Here is a 9739-nt window from a genome sequence, read left to right as displayed (position 1 = left end):
AATAATAATAATAATAATAATAATAATAATAATAATAATAATAATAATAATAATAATAATAATAATAATAATAATAATAATAATAATAATAATAATAATAATAATAATAATAATAATAATAATAATAATAATAATAATAATAATAATAATAATAATAATAATAATAATAATAATGAAATACATTCTCAACAAGTGTATGCACATATATTTGCTATAGAATTCCACATCAAAATGATTGACTTGTTGAGTCATCAGACTTCTTTTTATCTTTTCATCAGTGGTCAACAATATTTTGTGTGTTGAAAGACCAAAACAAGACCACATATTAAATATTATTATATTATATTACATATGAATATTTGATCACATTTTCTCTTATATATTTACAGGTGACCTGTCTTATAGAAACAACAAACCAAAAAGAAAAGAAACAAATAAATAAAAAAGAAACAGCCAAAGCAAAGAGGTATTTCTTTTTCTAAATATTCTTGATCTATGCTAAACTATTACTCTTTATTCTTTGTTACCTCAATTTGAATGCCATGATTTACATAATATTTTATAGTGTAAAGGGAAAAGTGAATGAAAATATGAAAAAACTCAATTTTTTTTTTGTTTCTGTTTTTTCAAATTTAAATCACCTTCTGCTCTTTTTTCTTTTTCTTTTTTGTTTATAACAACTTACATGCTTCAGAGAGTCCTACAACATCTCTACCAAAGTAAGATTTTCCCATTCATTTTTTAACGAACGAATTAGCTCGCTGAAAAAATAGATTCTCACTAAAACACTAAAATATGTGAAAATATTATTATTATTTTTCATTGATTGGATTAAAATATTTGTGAAAACAGTCACGGAACATTTTTCAATAAAAAATTTCAATGAAAAAATAGTTATTTCTTAGTAGTGTATGTTTCAAAGTGTTTGTCTGATTTTTTACTTGATGTAGAGGTTAAAGAAGTAAAGAGCTTTCTGAATCTCATATAGTCTTAAACTAAAAATGTGTAAAATGTACCATAGTGCCCTTTAATTTTTTGGTTGTAAACATATCACGTGAAAACTTAGAACTAAAGAATCACCAAAAAATGAAAAAAATGTTCTTAAAATGGACTAAAAATAGAAAGTAAAACAAACAAATAAAAAAAGAGAATATAAGTCTTTTCCATTGAATTAAGAAATAATACATAATTATGTTCTTTAACTTGGTCTCATCTGAAATCTATCTTCTCCCATTTTAAATTTGCACAAGTAGACACTTAACATGAGAGTTGATGCTATATAATTTTCTTTTTATTGCTATGTCTTTTCTTTTCAAATCAAATTTTACAATGAATATATTATTTTGGATTAATAATAACATGAATTGAAAGTAAAAAGAATGTCTTTTATAGTAATTGCAATTGAAGAAAGAGAGGTGACACACTCCACTGATCAGATAACCCCAACAGATGACCAAATTCCGCTGTTCCTCAAATTAACAATGATAAGGTCTCTCTTTCTCACAACAATATACATTTGTTTTTTATTTCATTAGCCTACTAATTTTTGGCAATTAAATATTTAATTTCGTTTTGTACCCTATATTTTGCTAGTGCATGAATTTCAAGAGATTGTAAAACTATTGTCCTAATAGAGCTGTAGAGTCTGGGCAAACACTAGGGTGGGGTTGATGGGGGAGGGAGTACTCAGGGGTGGGTTGTGGGAGGGGGAAGGGGATAGGTGGATAGGGTAGGCAAGTAAGGGTGTGTAAAAATCGAACCGATCGATGAATTGAATTGAAAAAATATTATTGGTTTATTGGTATTTGTTATTGTATTTGCCTTTTAGCCTTCAATTCACACTTCACAAGAGTTCACAACATCACATTATACTAAACGTCAAAACATAAAGTAAGAACTTTATTCCTCTTAATTTCTCTTTGTATTGCACTTGTCTATAGCTCATTTCATGTTAGTTACTATTGTTTCTATTTTATGAGTGTTCTATAAAGTTACATTATTGTTTTGTTGCGTCAAATATCGGATAATAAGGCGTATATTTGTTTTTTAAGTATATTTTTATTGATTAAATCGAAAACCGAACCGTTAAGGACCTAAATTAAAAATCGATAAAAATATCTTATTGGTTTAGCGTGTTTAAAAATCGAAATTGTTAAACGAACCGATAATACATAAAACCGAACCGAACCAACTGATGCACAACCCCTAGAAGTGAGAGTGTTTGGGGAAAAAAGACAATTAATTAATGCAGAATGCTACTAATAAAACTGTTAGAGATATTATTTTATTTTATTTCTTAAAGACAAAGTAAATGTGGGGCTACGGAAATCAAATCCATGCATCAACTTTGCAACCATATACACCAATGTTGATCTCCATTGGTCCTTACCACAAGAATAATCCTCAACTTGGCTCCATGGAAAAGTACAAACAGTTGTACCTACAACGGTTTCTCAAGCGGAAAAACGAGCTTGATGTGCAAAGTTGCATTACTGAAATCGATAAACTGAAATATGAAGCACTAAAGTGTTATGACGATAACCTTGACAATGATATTGTTGAAATTTTTTCAGAAATGTTGTTGCTTGATGGTTGTTTTGTGGTTGAATTTATTCGAGAGTATTGGGAAGATGAGGAAAAAGAAAACAACATCATCAAATTGGAATGGATGAAGTTTCTAGTATGTGAAGACATGGTGTTACTAGAAAACCAACTCCCTTTCTTTGAGCTTGTCAGACTTTATGACATGACATCAGATCCTACTGAAGAGAACTTCTTGTATATGGTGAGACACACCTTACTTGATACTTCTCCAAAGGCGAAATTTATACCCAAATCAGAAATTGAAGGTATATCAGAACGATTCGACCATTTACTTGATGTGGTACACATGCTTTGTCGCCCATCAGGTGAGAAAGTCGAACAAAACATGGATACTAGCAAGCAAAACCAGTGTTGCAAGATAAGTTTCTGTGGCAACATGAGTTTGCAATTATCAAAAGAAATCCCCCCTTATCTTAAATTTTGGCAATGCTATCATATTCCAACTGCAAGAGAGCTTTTTGACGCTGGAGTTAGCTTCTTAAAAATAGGATCTGTGGAAGAAAATGACGAGGATAAAGCATCACTATTCGATATCACATTCGAGAAGGGATTAATGAAAATTCCGTGTTTCGCGATTGACGATAATATGGAAACCTTCATGAGAAATATGATAGCTTTTGAGCAACATACTTCAAAAGAACTATATCCGTATTTCTCGAATTATGCACATTTAATGACTCAACTTATTGGCTCATATAGAGATGTGAATTTTCTTCGCCAAAACAAAATCATCCTTAAGGACATGGGAGATGACAAAGAAGTGGCCAGCATCTTCAAGAAACTTTCAGATGGGGTGGCAGTCACAGACTTTTATTACATAAAAGAATGCAGTAACTTGATTCAACATTGTGAAAAGCCATGGAATCAAATGAAGGCAAGTTTGAAGCACAACTATTTTCAGAGTCTTGGGCAGGAGCTTCAACTGTGGCAGCTATTACACTTCTTGTGCTCACAGTTATACAGACTGTTCTGACTTTTACCGGTTATGTTAATAAGCAATCTTTGTTGTAGCTGTGTAACACAACTATTGACTCATCGAGTGATTCCTCATTATGCAATTATTTGTGTGTTGATGAGCTTAATATTGTGTCTCACCTCCATTATGGGGTAGGACTAAAGCTAATAATTTCAGCTTATACTTATAAAATTAGCTTATTTAATTCATATTTTTATTTGAGGTATACTTGCTTGTGATTTGAGGTAAATTTTTAATCTTTACTTTGTTCTCGAAGTATGTAATAAGATACATTTCGCCGATAAAAAAGGCCTATGCATGTAAGGGAGTAGAGCATTTTTCTCATTATTGTTCCAATGTTTAGATAGAGCCCTACTAGGGGAGTCTAGAATCGACTAGCTGAAGATTGAAATTTCCTTGAGTTTCAATTGGTGCTAAGTTATTTTTCAATGGCGGGGGGGGGGGTGTGTCTCCCTTTTGTTGGGAACTTAACATAATATTTTAAAGGAAAAATGCTCAAATATGCTATCAAACTTTGAGAAAAGACTCATTTATGTCATCTATTTATAGTTAGCTAAATCATGGCACTGCCTTTATGTCTAGATCCATTTGTGCCATTATTTTTTAACGATTAGGATTTTTTCCACATGCGTCTTTTATTAGAGGTTGTATTAATGAATAAAATTGCCCAGTACATGCTCCTTATATAAGAGTTGTTACATAATTTTTAGAGTCCTAGGCTAGCTACACTTGGAGTTATACTACAATATAAATACAATTACAAGAGTAGAGGTTGACTACTACTACTACGACTATAACTCTTTAACAAAACACAATAGCCTAGTCGCACTCAACTAACACAATAGCCTAGTCCTAGTGCAACTTTAAGTACTCTTTAACAACTAACGTTAATTGTACCACATTGTTCAACATGTTCCTTATCTTCAACACTTCCTCTCAAGCTAGTGAGTGAAGGAACAATTACTACTAGCTTGCTTCTAAAACCAGCAAAGACTTGCTTTGTCAATGGTTTTGTATGAATGCTTGTTGCAAATATCTCAGTCTCTTTTGATGATTAAGGAATTCCATACACCAGAACTCAAAATCATCCTCTGTAATTACTTGTATATATACTTCTGTGATGGCTTTTTCCTATTTTTTAGAAAATTAGAGTTGAAAGAAAAATAGAGCAGAGAGGTACCTTATAGTAGATTCTAAGAAACTTTCCATTTAAAGATAAAGAGCTTTATTGATCTCTCACTGCAATAATATTTTTCCTAAAAAAAATTCCTAACATCTCAACCTCTGCTTTCTATTCTTTGTTTTTTTTTCTTTGCTTTTTCAGTCCATTAATTAATTTATGTCAGAGTTCAAATTCCAGCAAAAACAAAACAAACCAAAGTTGGGGGTGTTTACCTATCCGCTTATGTTATGGCATACAAAATTATACGATACTTGTGTTGATTTGAGGTAACAGCAATGACAGAGCCACATAGATCAAATGGTAATTAGTTAAACACTCTTTGTCAAAAAATGATGTTATATAATGTGTATATAGAAAAATCATGAATATACATGTATAGAAAAAAAAATTACTTGACTAATTCTGGCTTTGCTATTGTCTATTGCTATAGCAAGTACATAGTGGAGTTGTTAAAGTATTGTACAAGTTGATCTGAATACCACGTTAACATAATAAAAGATTGTATCTTTCTCAATTTGCTGCAAAGGTTTTGAATTTCTTTCTTTTGGCTGTTTGTGTGCACATGTGATGTTTTCAACTTTTGAGTTGACAGATTTGCTTTGTGATCAGGGGCGGATCCACGACACTCCTTCGTCGGAGAATTATATTGTATATAGGCACATCAATAATGTATGTATTACTTCTTGATCTTTTTATTTTTAATAGATCAAATTAGTTTTTTTTTGTACAGGCTAATTTTGACAAGACATAGTTGGATTCTTTTTATAATGTAACATGAGAGTTTATAGTAATATAATTTCCCTTTTATTGCTTTTGTCTTTTTTCTTTTCAAATCAAATTCAACAATGAATATATTGCTTTGGATTAATAGTAATATGAGTTGACACTAAAAAGAATAATGTGTGTTATGTAGAATTAGAGTTGAAGAAAGCAAGATGGCACACTCTATTGAGATTATTTCAATAGATAACCAAATTCCACTGCTTCTTCAAACTGAAAAAGATAAGGTCTCTTTTTTATTAACCGACTTTTATTATGTGCAATTAAATATAAAGATCCTAAGACCTAAAGTAAGCGTACTTATACGATTATAATATATATGAACAAAATCTTTACAATATTCATCTTGTGAATGTGTTGAACTTTAACAATTTTAAGATTCAGTTAAATATAATATTACTAGTCTTGTAATTAATTATTTTATAAAAAGAAAAATATATAAATAGATACTCAAATTTGATTTCAACTGTATTGACACTTAAACTTACCAAAACACATTCTCTCTTATCTCTCTCAGTTTTTGAAAACTTGAAAGACTGCAAGAAACTTTGGACTAATTATAAACCAATTCATTCTCTACGTAATTTGCAATTTCAATGATAAAAAGGTGACTAAATAACATATTTTGAACACCCTTGACACAAAAATATGATGTAGCCTATTTTAGTTTTAGGCACCTTAAAAAAAGTAAAGACACACGAATTAGCAATTTTTTTTTTCATTTTTTAAGAAGAGCAGATTCACTTTAGCACTTGAACACTCTTTGTGAAATTTCTGGCTCCGCCACTGAAGGTAAACATTTAAAAAACATGCTTCTTTCTTTTGTAATTATGAATTCTGGACATAGGCATGAACTGTATGTAGTAATAAATTATTAATGGTGGATAGCTTGTAAAAAATAATTTTTGCACCCAACTTTCTATTCGGTTGACCACTTAACTCTAAGTCGTCTTGGAGCTATAATTTACTATTCATTCCGTTTTATATTAGTCGTCGTATTTATAATTAGACGTTGCATATATATATAAAGATTACTACCATTATACGATAGAAAAAAAAAAATTAAAAATATTATTAACTATAGTTATTTTCAAAAGGACAGCTAAGTTTATCTTATTTTGTGAACATGTAATATTAAAGGGTTAAATAGAATAAAAATAATTAATTTAATCTTGATTTTTATAAAATAACAAGTAAGTTGAAATACGTATTTTTGATAATCTTGACAAAAGATATAAGATGTAAGGAGTAATAATTGAGAAATGGAATAGCGTTTAGTTAATTGTAGCATCCTTTCTTGCGTGACTACCTATTTTTTTATTATTTATATTTTGACGATTATCATGAATGCACATTATATTCTTACATTTACCTTTTTCTATTACCCTTTTTGTTTATATTCTCTTATTGTTGAATATTCTAAAATTCACCAAAAAAAAGTGTGATTTTGATGGAATGTGGGGGCGTAAGTGATTGCTCTCTTCTCCGTTTCATATTATTTAATTCATATTGACTTGACACTCTTTTTAAAAATTATTAAGGTTATGGTATGAGGAAAAGTAATGAAACTTTTTTGATTTGTTAAAATAAACAAGTAAAATTAAATTTTTTTAACTATAATATAAAGGTTAATTAAATAAAACAATGTACTAAGAAGAGAGTATATCGAAGAGGACGTACGCATTTAAAAAACGTGCTTCTTTCTTTTGTAATTTTGAATTCTGGACATAGGGATGCAGTGTAATAAATTATTAATGGTGGACAGCTTGTAGAATTAATTTCTGCACCTAACTATCTATTTGCACTGAAAGTGAAATATCTGAGATATAATATTTCTTCGATTTAAAAAAGAATGACCTAATTTGATTTAAGCATAAAGTTTAAGAAAATAATAATAAAAAAATTTAATCTTGTGGTCCTAAATTAAAGTTATGTCAAATGTATAAAATTATTCTTTAATATTATTGCCTTAAATATGTCACGTGAAAAATTGAAATTAAAATATTACCAAATAAAAAAAAGAGATCGTTCTTTTTTGGGAAAATTGTATATAATAGCAAACTATTAATTCAAATTAAATGCTATAAACATAGTTTGATTTAATTGTACCCCATAGCAAACTGTTGTTATTTCGCCTCTCTCCTGGTGAATCTCGCTTGCCACTCTCGTTCTCTCCCTTGACTCTCTCGCTTTTATACAAACGCAAATGTATAAAATGCGTTTGTGTTTGTATAAAGCGAGAGAAAATTGTATATATAATATATTTTTGTTCCCCTCTCTCCCCTCTCCCAGATCTCGCTCGCCACTCTCCCAGATCTCGCTCGCCAGTCTCTCCCTCGCCTCTCTCGCTTATACAAACAGAAATGTATAAATTGTGTTTCTGTCTGTATAAAGTGAGAGAAAATTGTATATACACATGCAAATACATATATCTTCGTCCTATACACTTATAATTATACAATACAAATATTCCCCTGCCCAGTTCTCTTTTTCCTTTCTCTCTTTCTCGCTTTATACAAACACAGACTATACAACTGATCTTTTGTATATGTATACCGAAACAGAAACAAATTATACACAACTGTTTTCTTTTGTATATGTATAGCGAAATATATATATTTATGTTTGCTATGGAGTGCAATTATGCAAATTGTAGCTATAACATACAAGTATAATTTTTTGTATTTGCTATATATGAAAGTTGCTCTTCCTTTTTTAAATAGACTATAAAAAAAGTTGATATTTTTTTTTAAACGAATGTAAGACTATATATAGCTATCTAATTTATCTATGAGGAAATGAACAATATAACTAGACGACAAAATTAACTGAAAGGGGAAGCTTTAATATTCAGTTGACCACTTATAATTCTAAGTCGTCTAATTATTGTAGCTACAATATTATTTCCCCGTCTCTTTTTAGCTGTTATATTTTTCTTAGTTTTTTTTGCCTGTCCGATTATTGAAACTGTGTAACAAAGTTTCATATTTATGGCTAAAAGAAAAGAAAGTAAAGTGCTCCCTAACACTCCATACCTAGAAGGAATCGAACCCAGGACTTTTGATTAAGAATGAAGAGTACTCACAACAGCATAACAATCCTTGTTGGTCATATACTTGACAATTAATTTACTCAAAAGGAGACATAGAAATAAAATCGTCTTGAAACTAAATTAAATGATATGTTTGTACTTTTGTTGTGGTATTAAAGAACCCACTCAACTACCCTATTTTTGTAATATTAATTTTATACCTAACTTTCTTTTTCGTACTCAACAGTAAAATATATTAGAAATTATATAGTCATTGACTTGAGTCTGCGGAATTCTCAATTTTTTTCAATCGTCGGCCAAGAACAGGTGTATTTGAGCGATGAAAAGTGTTTTTCAATTTTCTTATATTTGACTGAATTAAATATTTGAAAAATATTTTTCAAATCAACTCGTACCCCTACCCTTCCCCTCCAAGTAAAAATTAAAAATTTTAAATTTTCCTTTTTAAAAATAATTTCATTTTATTAACCCTTACCTCTAAACCAGCCTCAGCCCACAAAAAAAACAAAATTATTTTTGAAAAATACCTCAAATTTTTAAAATTTCTGATTTTTTACCCCACCGGCCCACCCCTACCACCCCCAAAAAAATAATTTAAAAGTTTATTTTTAAAAATATTTCAAATTTTAAATATTTCATATATTTTTATCCCACTCCTATCCCGCTCCCTACCACCCCACCCCACTCCAAAAAAAAAAATTCAAATCCCGATTTGAAAGTCAGGTTCCCAATCGGGGGTGGACCCAACATATTTTTTAAGAAAACTTTTTCCATGAAAATCATTTTCCTTCTTACCAAACACACCCAATTGTGTTGAAAGGCCACAAAATAAAGTGTTGTATTGAGTATATTTATGTATAAAATATATTATATATATTAAATTTTAAAATTATAAAATAATGAAAGGCCACAATACTAAATCTCTTATTAAATGGATACTTAATTTTAGTAGACCTAGTTCTTGAGCCCATAGTTTTCAATTTGTATATCTTTGTTTAACTCCATTTTACATTATGGTAAAATAGTGGAATGAATCTCTATTGTTACCGCCTTTCATATTCTTTGATTCATCACTTTTTAAATTGTAAAAGTGTCTAGAGAGTTGTTAACAAAATTCTATGAAAGTATATTTGGTATTATGTTC

General features: G+C 29.6%; 1 pseudogene; it reads left to right on the top strand.

Moving 5' to 3' along the window:
- Positions 1–2311: 2311 nt before the first annotated feature.
- Positions 2312–3740, top strand: LOC102603283 (UPF0481 protein At3g47200-like; annotated as a pseudogene).
- Positions 3741–9739: the final 5999 nt, after the last annotated feature.

The sequence above is a fragment of the Solanum tuberosum genome, unplaced genomic scaffold (genome assembly GCF_000226075.1).
Source record: "Solanum tuberosum cultivar DM 1-3 516 R44 unplaced genomic scaffold, SolTub_3.0 scf00948, whole genome shotgun sequence".
Taxonomy (NCBI): Eukaryota; Viridiplantae; Streptophyta; class Magnoliopsida; order Solanales; family Solanaceae; genus Solanum; species Solanum tuberosum.
Note: the sequence above shows the minus strand (reverse complement) of the source record. Positions and strands in the feature narration are given on the sequence as shown.